The sequence below is a fragment of the Hyperolius riggenbachi genome, chromosome 2 (genome assembly GCF_040937935.1).
Source record: "Hyperolius riggenbachi isolate aHypRig1 chromosome 2, aHypRig1.pri, whole genome shotgun sequence".
NCBI lineage: Eukaryota > Metazoa > Chordata > Amphibia > Anura > Hyperoliidae > Hyperolius > Hyperolius riggenbachi.
This window is the reverse complement of record NC_090647.1, coordinates 15767024-15776176: the sequence shown is the minus strand read 5'-3', so window position 1 is coordinate 15776176 and position 9153 is coordinate 15767024. Positions and strand designations below refer to the sequence as shown.

The window sequence follows — 9153 nt, the reverse complement described above, 5'->3', positions numbered from 1 at the left end:
TATTCCAGTAATAAGCCATTTGGCCCATGACTTGGACTAGGTTTTAGATTCTGGCCCCTAATGTGCTTGTTTGACAACCCTGTTCTAATGCTGGGCATACACGGGTCGATGCAGCGGCCGATTAGCCGCCAGATCGACCCCGCCGCATGCCTGCTGCGTCCCCGCTCGTGCGCGCGGAGCAATTCACGCTCATCGCCGCCGGCGGTCCTTATCAGCCGCTCGATTCCCTGCCATTGTCCGCCAGCGGAAATCGAGCGTGCGCGGGTCGAGCGGCATGATCGGGCCAGCTGAATATTATCAGCTGGTCGATACACGGTACAGAAACTTACCGTGTATCCCCAGCATTAGTCTTCAGCTCTACTCATGCAGCCTTCAGAACAACTTGCATCCCTCAAAGTAGGATCCAAATGCTCAAATCCCCTAAACTACTCACTGGTGTAGGACTGAGCTAGCCAGTGCCACAGGAACATGAGGGTCCACCAGGCTGAGTTGAGCACTGAAACTAACTTTATTAGTTCAAATGGACAGCAAAAGCATACACAAACTATAGAAAATCCCTGAGCAGTTCTGAAGACAATCACAATCCATACGACACATGCATGAGCTTGGACTCGCACCTGTGCAGTGTGGATGCGCTAGTCTTCAGAACTAGTGATGTTGGCTAATCATAATCCAATTTTTTTTTTTCCATAACAAATCAAGTTTATTGTTCACCATCAACAGACAGGTAAAAGTTTGTATACAACTTTTACAATGCTTTACAGATCAGGGTAGAAAGGAACAAGTTCAGGGTTGTGAGTTTAATCATTATCAAAAATTACCCATCACTGTGTACATGTTTACAACTCAGCGCCTGAAATATAGAATAGACATACATGCTAGCCGTAGGCCCACATACAGAATATATTAGAGCACTGAGTAGTGGTGACCGCTTGTGGTCCACAATACTCGACTTGTAAAACCAATAACAGCTCTTTTTTAAGAGAGCAAACAAAATAGTGCTATGTCAGTATCAGATTTACGGGGATTGTCCATCCTCCAATTCAGGAGAAAGGTTCAGTTTACACCCACCCCACTCTTCTCTATCAAAGACAACTAAAGTCGCCCTGCCTGAGTATGTACGGAGTCTACCCACGTCGTCCAGATTTTATTAAATCGTAGTAAAGCCCCTCTATTTTGATAAATTGCTTTCCTGTAGGGTAGCACAGGGTTTACTGCTCGTATCCAGTCAATCATAATCCAAATTTAAATTCAATGCCTGCAGTGGGTGTGGGGGATTAACTAACCTATGCTGCCTAACTGATTAATTTGACTTGATGTCCATGTAACACCACTACCAGTTGTGGCTGGATGGTGTAATGGTTAAGGGCACTGCCTCTGACACAGGAGACCTGGGTTCAAATCTCGGCTCTGCCTGTTCAGTAAGCCAGCACCTATTCAGTAAGGAGTTTCTTGGGCAAGTCTCCTTAACACTGCTACTGCCTACTGAGTGTGCTCTAGTGGCTGCCTCGCAAGCGCTTTGAGTCCGACAGGAGAAAGGCGCTATACAAATACTGCAATTATTATTATTCCTTCCAGGTTTGAAGAAGGGAGTAGTTATGTGGACTGAATCTGCTTTAGGCCTCTTGCACACTGCTAGTGATTCCGATTCAGATTCCGCTTCGGAATCTGAATCGGATGTAAAAACTGATTAAAAAGCGGAATCGGAATCACTTGCAGTGTGCAAGAGGCCTTAGGCAGTGGCATAAGTTAACCCTCTGCAGTGGGCAGTGCGTATTTAAATTTTGATTATGAGCAGTTATATACATAGCTCCCAACTGTCCCTCTTTTGGAGGGACAGTTCCTCTTTATAAAATAACATTTCTATAGCGCTTTTCTCCCATAGGACTCAAAGCACTTAGGCTCTCTCAGATTCAGTAATTAGTAGGATGAAGTATTCACACAACAAAAGTTATATTTCTGCAAATGCCAGACTGAACAGGTGGGTTTTCAGTCTGGATTTAAACACGTCCAGGGATGGAGCTGTCCTGATCTGTTGAGGTAAGGAGTTCCAAAACGTAGGGGCAGCATGACAAAAGGCTCTGGGACCAAAAGTTTCCAAGTGGACTCTGAGTAACACTAGATTATTAGAACCCGTTGATCTGAGAATGCGGGGATTGCTACGCAGCTGCAACATATCTTTCATGTATCCAGGGCCCAGATTATTCAGGGATTTAAATGTCAGTAGGCCGATCTTGAATAGGACCCTCCATTCTATAGGTAGCCAGTGAAGGGAGTGCAGGACTGGCATTATGTGGCAGTGACGGGGTTGGTTGGTTAGCAGTCTGGCAGCAGTATTCTGTATCAGCTGTAGGCGGTACAAGGCCTTTTTTTGGAAGGCCAGTGTGGAGAGCATTGCAGTAGTCCAGTCGGGAGGTAATGAAGGCATGGACTAAGGTTGGCAGATCTTCTGGGGGGGATGAGGTGCTTGATTTTTGCAATGTTTATGTGAAAATAGGATGATTTCACCACAGCAGAGATTTGAGTTCTGAAGTTTAAATTCCCATCAATAAGAACTTCCAGGCTACGCACATGATCAGAGCTGCGTAGATCCATGCCTCCTATTCCCAGTGGTGAAGACTGCAAGTTACAGTAAGTTGTTGTCATGCGCTTTGGGAGCCCTGTCCCTCTTTACTCCTCATTTATCCCGCTTTTAGGACCTTGTCCCTTTTTCTATGTAAATATATGTAGTTCTCTACTGAAAATGTGTTTAATTGACTTAAAACTTTATTCCTGTCCTTTAAATTTATATATTTCTTATTATCAAATGGTAATATGAAGGGAAATGGACCAAGATAGACAGGACCAGTGTGGTTTGAATGATAAAACATGGTTTTCTTAAATCTTTATAGTGTGTGATTAGGGGTGTGTCAGGGGTGTGGTTTAAGTGTCCCTCTTTTTTTTTTTATCTCAAAGTTGGGAGGAATGTATATACTCATAGCGAACATCGCTATTCAGTAATAAACAATGGTGCAGACTGCAAGGAGAGGATAAATTATAGCAGATGAGTCACTGAGTCCACATGGTGGTGGTGAAGAGTACATTATGATAACCGACATGGTGCAGATTGCTAGCAATAACTAACATGTTGCATCAAAAAGAACATACGGTTTGGAACTTTGGATGAGTCTTCCTGTCGCCTAGCTGCAACTTATCAGATTGGAGAAGAGGTTTCTGTGAGATGCAGGAGGATCGAATTGTGCTCAGTCATGGCCTGAAAACAAAGATCAATTACTGTACCCTACCATCACAGGGTCAATAGGAATATATATGAGATGTATAAATATCCTTGTAGTACTACATTTCTAGAGGGAATTATGAGATATTATAAATATCATGGCTGCATAATGAGGTAAATAGTGCCACCCTGAGGTACTATATGGAATATATACATTTCTAGAGGGAATTATGAGGTATATAAATATCATGGCAGCATAAAAAGGTGAATTGTGCCACCCTGAGGTAATATATGGAATATATACATTTCTAGAAAATTATGAGTTAAATATCCTGGTGGCAGCATGATGTAAGCAGGGACACCCTAAGGTAATATATACATTTCTATATAGAATGATAAGGTATATAAATATCCTGGTGACAGTATGAGGTGCATAGGGTCACCCTGAGGTAATATATGGAATATATACATTTCTAGGGGGAATCATGAGGTACATAGGGACACCCTGAGGTAATATATGTCTAGGGGTGAATTATGAGGTATATAAATATCCTGGTGACAGTATGAGGTGCATAGGGTCACCACCCTGAGGTAATATATGGAATATATACATTTCTAGGGGGAATCATGAGGTAATATATGTCTAGGGGTGAATTATGAGGTATATAAATACACTGGCAGCAGCATGAGATACATAGAGGGCACCCAAGGTAATATATGGAATATGTACATTTCTAGGGGGAATTATGAGGTATATACGGTAAATATCCCGGCAGCAGCATGATGTATATAGGGGCACCCTGAGGTAATATATGGAATATATACATATCTAGGAGGAATTATGAGATATATAAATATCCTGGCAGCAGCATGATGTACATAGGGGCACCGTGAGGTAATATATGGAATATATACAGTTCTAGGGGGAATTATGAGGTGTATAAATATCCCGGCAGCAGCATGATGTACATAGGGGCACACTGAGGTAATATATGGAATATATACATTTCTAGGGGGAATTATGAGATATATATAAATATCCTGGCAGCAGTATGAGGTACATAGGGGCACCCTGAGGTAATATATGGAATATATACATTTCTAGGGGGAATTATGAGATATATAAATATCCTGGCAGCAGTATGATGTACATAGGGACACCCTGAGGTAATATATGGAATATATACATTTCTACGGGGAATTATAAGGTATACAAATATCCCAGCAGCAGCATGAGGTACATAGGGGCACCCTGAGGTAATATATGGAATATATATATTTCTAGAGGGAAGTATGAGGTATATAAATGTACTGGCAGCAGCATGATGTACATAGGGGGCACCCTGAGGTAATATATGGAATATATACATTTCTAGAGGGAATTATGAGATATATAAATGTACTGGCAGCAGCATGATGTATATAGGGACACCCTGAGGTAATATATGGAATATATACATTTCTAGAGGGAATTATGAGATATATACGGTAAATATCCTGGCAGCAGCATGATGTATATAGGGACACCCTGAGGTAATATATGGAATATATACATATCTAGGAGGAATTATGAGATATATAAATATCCTGGCAGCAGTATGAGGTACATAGGGGCACCCTGAGGTAATATATGGAATATATACATTTCTAGAGGGAATTATGAGGTATATAAATATCCTGGCAGCAGCATGATGTACATAGGGACACCCTGAGGTAATATATGGAATATATACATTTCTAGGAGGAATTATGAGGTATATAAATATCCTGGCAGCAGTATGAGGTACATAGGGGCACCCTGAGGTAATATATGGAATATATACATTTCTAGAGGGAATTATGAGGTATATAAATATCCCGGCAGCAGCATGATGTACATAGGGGCACCCTGAGGTAATATATACATTTCTAGGAGGAATTATGAGGTATATAAATATCCTGGCAGCAGTATGAGGTACATAGGGGCACCCTGAGGTAATATATGGAATATATACATTTCTAGAGGGAATTATGAGGTATATAAATATCCCGGCAGCAGCATGATGTACATAGGGGCACCCTGAGGTAATATATACATTTCTAGGGGGAATTATGAGGTATATAAATATACTGGCAGCAGCATGATGTACATAGGGACACCCTGGGGTAATATATGGAATATATACATTTCTAGGAGGAATTATGAGGTATATAAATATCCTGGCAGCAGCATGATGTATATAGGGACACCCTGAGGTAATATATGGAATATATACATATCTAGGAGGAATTATGAGATATATAAATATCCTGGCAGCAGCATGAGGTACATAGGGGCACCCTGAGGTAATATATGGAATATATACATTTCTAGGGGGAATTATGAGGTATATAAATACACTGGCAGCAGCATGAGGTACATAGGGGCACCCTGAGGTAATATATGGAATATATACATTTCTATGGGGAATTATAAGGTATATAAATATCCGGGCAGCAGCATGAGGTACATAGGGACACCCTGAGGTAATATATGGAATATATACATTTCCAGAGGTAATTATGAAACATATAAATATCCCGGCAGCAGCATGATGTACATAGGGACACCCTGAGGTAATATATGGAATATATACATTTCTAGGGGGAATTATGAGATATATAAATATCCGGGCAGCAGCATGAGGTACATAGGGACACCCTGAGGTAATATATGGAATATATATATTTCTAGGGGGAATTATGAGATATATAAATATCCTGGCAGCAGCATGATGTATATAGGGACACCCTGAGGTAATATATGGAATATATACATTTCTAGGAGGAATTATGAGATATATAAATATCCTGGCAGCAGCATGATGTACATAGGGGCATCCTGAGGTAATATATGGAATATATACATTTCTAGAGGGAATTATGAGGTATATAAATTTCCCAATGCCTCCATGTCAGCACAACGGGTATTAGTCCCGCCCTAATACCCCACAGGACAGTTGTGTATAAAAGCTTTACTGACCCTCCCCTGTACGTCTTTTTTTCCTGTCCCTCACTTCACAGGACTGTCGCAGGTGGTTCCTGCAGGTGTGTTTTTTTGTTTTTTTTTTTTTCCCCCCTTACTGGCTGCATCAGGTAGCCCTCTTTTCCGCGCAGGTGCCTCCCCTGCTGCGATGCCACGAATGGGCCTTAAACAGGCTTTGGTGTGGGGACCCCGTTTTGCTGGTTTTGGGGGTCCACAGGATTGGCAGCTGGCTCAGGCGAAAAGCGCCTATAATGCGTTTGCTAAATACCTATTCCTCACATGCACTGTAAAGCGGTGTTCTGGCCGGGCATCCATTTCCTCCCTTTTCCTTCTCTAGGTGGTGCGCTCCATTGCGGCGTTCTGCCTTCCTGCGTCTCACCGACAGGAAACGGATGTGACGTCGGTGGTCTTCCATTGGGCGGACGGCGAAGCTCCGGGGGCGTGACGCTAGACGCCGTTCCGGGGATATCTCATGCCTGGACAATGGCGGCGGCGGCTCCCGAGGTGCGCAGCGTGGCGACGAGGTCGGACGCGTGGGTAACGCTGTAGACCCAGCTATCTTCACTATTGGTAGGTGCTGGGTTCTGAACACCGGGGGGGGGGGAGGGGTGGCGGTTTGCAGACAATGCGGATACAACGTTTTGCTGATTACTATCTTCCTCTCTCCCTCCAGCTTGCAGTGAGTTTTCTTTCTGCCATTATGTATGCCCCAGGGCCTCCCATAGACCAGCGAGCATATTCATGGTAAGGGGTGGCGCTATTTTTCTGTTTTTTTTTTTTTTTTTGTATAGTTGGCCCTATTTTTTAAGGTGCTAAGGAGGCTTGTTTTTGTTTCTTGACAGCCCGACAGAGAGCCGGGGGTGGAGAGATTCTCGCTCTCCTTCTAGAGAATACTATAAAAGACGCTCACGCAGCAGATCAAGATCGCACAGGAGATCAAGATCAAAGTCGCCACCACGCCACCGCAAAGAGAAACCCTGCTGGGCTTGTGGGAAACAGGTTATGCCAGGAAGACTGGTCTGCGCCAGATGTTTCCACGATCTGGGGAAGAAACCAGCCTCAGAGCCTGTGAATATTACTGATGCCATTCAAAAAGCAGTACAAGATTCAATGAATAGCTACATAGCTAGTCTCCCAGCCTCAGCTTCAGCTCAGGAGCAACCAGGGACTTCAGCAATGAAAACAGATAATGATATGAACATTGGTTTCGACTTTGCACTAGTTGAGCCCTTTATTAAAGCTGTCCGAGAAGCCATAGACTGGGAGGACTCAGAGGAGGAAACGGAAGAAAGGAAGAAACCCAAAAAGAGTTACTATAAACATCTTGACAAGTCCAGATTATCATTTCCGGTGATGGAAGAGATCCAGGCCATTATAGATGAGGAATGGCAGAAAATGGAAAAGAAAGCGCCGTTGGCAAATAGACTCGCAAAACTATATCCTCTCCCACACAAACAGATAAAGTTGCTAGATACAGCTCCAGTGGTAGACGCATCAGTTGCTAGGCTAGCTAAACACGTAACTCTACCGATCGAAGACTCGATCTCCTTTATCGATGCTCTTGATCGTAAGCAAGATCTGGACCTCAGGAAGGTGTACACTAATGCAGGAGGAGCCTGCAAACCAGCCATCGCCCTGACGGCAGTAGGTAAAGGGATTCAGGCCTGGACGGCGAATATAGAGCAAGGAATCATGGAGGGCATGGATAAAGATTTATTAATCCAGAAACTGGAAGACCTAAAAGTCTCGGGAGAGTTTGTTGGGGAAGCGGCCATTGATATAGTACGAGCCACTGCAAGGACGATGCTTTATTCAGTTACGGCGAAGAGGGCCCTATGGCTTAAATCCTGGTCCGCGGACCCGACTTCCCGACAGTCGTGGTGTAGGATTCCATTCGATGGGAAATCCCTCTTCGGTGACAAGTTGGATTCAGCTATATCCAGAGTGACTGGCGGGAAGTCGGGTCTCCTGCCTCAAGACAAACGACCTAAGAAGAATTATAATCCCTCCATTGGACAGTCACAAGGATCAAGATATCGCAATGCCAGGTCATACAGACCGGGCAGGAATAATAGAAACTGGCAGGCAACGCAGGCTACAACAGGGAAATTTATTAAGCAAAGACCCCCTCAGGGGGGCCAACAAGCAAAGAAGTCTTTTTGACGAAGCGCCAGTCCAGAGTGGCCCAGTGGGAGCCAGGCTAAGACTATTCAGCCACGTTTGGAGGAAACAAATTCTATCTCCATGGGTGAGAAGGACTGTAACAACAGGTCACTTCCGGGCTTTCAGGAAATCTCCTCCAGAAAATCGCTTCAAAGTAACAACAGTGCCTTCAACAAAAGAGAAACAGGAAATTCTCAACAAGTACTTACAGGACCTAATAGAGAAACAAGCCATTATTCCAGTCCCTACTCAGGAAAGGTTTCAAGGCTTCTATTCCAGACTGTTCTTCGTCCAAAAGAAGACGGGCGAACTTCGCCCAGTCTTAGATCTAAAAGACCTGAATACCTATATTCAACTAGAACGCTTCAAGATGGAATCTCTAAACACGATTATCATGGTAGTGGAACCTCTAGACTTCATGATATCAGTCGATCTCGAGGATGCGTACCTCCATGTCCCAATCCAGAGAAATCTCCAGAGATACCTGAGGTTCGCGGTCGGAAATTTACACTTCCAGTTTGTCTGCCTGCCGTTTGGTATCTGCACGGCACCAAGGACATTTTCCAAACTGCTGCTGGAAATTATAGCGATCGTCAGGCTGAAAAATATACGAGTTTTTCATTATCTAGACGATGTCCTATTGTTAGCTCGATCAACCCAGGAGGGGATACGACACAGAGACATTCTTATGGACACTCTCCGACAGTTTGGATGGCTAATAAACCTGGCCAAAAGTCACCTGAATCCATCCCAAGAGTTAGTCTATCTG

General features: G+C 43.5%; 1 protein-coding gene across 1 annotated transcript in view; it reads right to left on the bottom strand.

Moving 5' to 3' along the window:
- The window catches only part of LOC137545358 (sodium-dependent proline transporter-like), a 131484-nt gene that overhangs the window by 118237 nt on the left and 4094 nt on the right, over nt 1-9153 (bottom strand). The window contains exon 2 of the mRNA XM_068266499.1: nt 3148-3253. The gene's annotated coding sequence lies outside the window, so the exon portion shown is untranslated. The remainder of the gene's footprint in view (nt 1-3147; nt 3254-9153) is intronic.